Source organism: Gossypium arboreum, chromosome 10, assembly GCF_025698485.1.
Source record: "Gossypium arboreum isolate Shixiya-1 chromosome 10, ASM2569848v2, whole genome shotgun sequence".
Taxonomy (NCBI): domain Eukaryota; kingdom Viridiplantae; phylum Streptophyta; class Magnoliopsida; order Malvales; family Malvaceae; genus Gossypium; species Gossypium arboreum.
This window is the reverse complement of record NC_069079.1, coordinates 82,930,378-82,932,690: the sequence shown is the minus strand read 5'-3', so window position 1 is coordinate 82,932,690 and position 2,313 is coordinate 82,930,378.

The following is a 2,313-nucleotide window of genomic DNA, read 5'->3' as shown; positions in this document are numbered from 1 at the left end:
TTTTTGAGATCGTTGCATCTTAGTCTAGCTAGCCCAGGGACTATTTTGCCAAACTGTTATAGGTTTAGGGTTTTGCTATTGATGAATCTATATGTTTTTTGATGTTTAATGGTAGAAAATGCATGTTTATTGTTAGATAAACAACATTTGTTAAGTGATTTTTAGTAAAATGTCCAATTAGGGATTAAATTGTGAAATGTGTAAATTTTATGGTTAAATTGTGAAATAAATGAAAAATATGGATTGCTAGGGACGTAATTTAAATTCGGCTGGCATGGGTTTTGGTTGAATTGCATGAATTTGTAATTTTCTGAAATAAGGACTAAATTGTAAAAATGTTGAAATGTTAGGGGCAAAAATGTAAAATTAAACTTAATGTGTATTTTGGATTAAATTGAATAGAGAAATTATTAAATAAGTTAATCTTGATTACATTTAGATCAAGAAAAGCAAAATTCAGATTTAGATTGAGGAAAGAACACAGTATTAGACTAATCGACTTATTTCGCTGTTTTTGCATTCGAGGTAAGTTCGTACGTAATAAAATTTGTTATAATTATGTTTTAAATGTTTAATATTGCATAAACTGTGAATATGACACTACGGACATATTCGAGGCGATTCGACAAATGAGAAATCCCAGTTGAACCTTAGGAATAGATTAGGATACAAATGACATGTCATTAGGGGTTATGTGATTGGGTGTAGGTCTGTACGTCCTACCGGTGGCTGAATTATCCAGCATGTGTTGCGAATTTTCGTCAGCTTGTGTGAGAAGCACTGTACAGCTTTGTCATGACCGTCAGCTTATGTGAACAGACCCGTTGATAGCTCGAGAGTGAGATTATATATGATATGAGACTGAGATAGCTTCAGCTATATATATATATGTGACAGTTAGGGTGCGAGATTCTCGAGTATTCAATAGTATTACAAATGGTTCAACAGGTATATCAGAGATGTGGTTGTGTAAATGTTGATACGAGGTGGTACAAGTATGTACAAAAGCCGTACAAGCATTGAATTGAAGAAACTTGTGAAATTTATGTCTAATTTTGGGAATGGAAATTGTAGTAGGTTGATGGTTCAGAATGAGATATGTTATGATATGTTTTAATTTCTTAATTTGTGCATATTTGGTAAGTTAAGTTTATTGCTATATGAATTTACTAAGCTTTATAGCTTACTTTTTTTATTTTTCGTGTTTTATAGTGAAATCAAAGCTAGCTTGGATTCAAGAATCATCGGAGACTTCATCACACTATCCAACTATCATTTTGATACTTTTGAACTTAAAGTATTTTGAGTATATGGCATGTATAGGGACTTTGGTCATGTTGGTATATGTGTTGTTAATGAATTTATCCATTTGAAATGACTTGTAAATATTAAGAGTTTGGTTTTGTATATAGCCATGAGAGTTGTAACACCTCTCGTCCATATCCAACGCCGGGACATGGTTCGAGGTGTTACCTGACTTAACTCAATCAACTATACAAAACCGGGCGGTAAATTTTTGATAAATTTTAAAACTTTTACTTTCATAACCAATTAGTTCCTTGAATGGGCTTACGAGGCCCAAAACATATATTCGTGATGATTTAGACTTAATTGAGAATTTAAGAAAAACTTGGTGAAATTCATGCTTTAGGGTTCCACACGCCGGTGTGACTCGGGACACGCCCACGTCCTTAGCCCGTGTACGACACTGACTTTAGGGCACGCCCATGACACACTCCCGTGTGGCTTACCCGTGAGCAATACTGACTTATAGACACGGCTATGGCACACGCCCATGTGGCTTAACCATGGACAATACTGATTTAAAAGTTTAAGTGCAGGGGGACACACGGCCATAACACACACCCATGGGGGTGAGCCGTGTGTCACACACAGTCTAAACACACGCCCGTGTGTCTTGCCTGTGTGGAAAAACTAGGCTATCTTCCAAGCCATTTTGTTACCCAATTTGAACAACCTACACAAGATCATTTCAATATGCTAATTCCATCCCAAAAGACATCAATTCATCCATAGAAGAAACATCATATACATTTTCCAAAATGAATAATAGTCATTATCTAGGCTTAATAAAAAATGAAGGGCTTTTATCTTAAGCCAATATACATAAACAATTCTCAATAATACAACTCCCTAGTCTAGCCCTATACATGCCATAATCAAAAATATAAATCCAACTATGCCGAGTATTACGGCTGATAGTGTGATCGATATCTTTGACTTCAAGAGATCCTCGAGCAAAATGGCAGTATTGAAAGAAAAGGGAAGGAAAGAGAGTAAGCATAAAGCTTA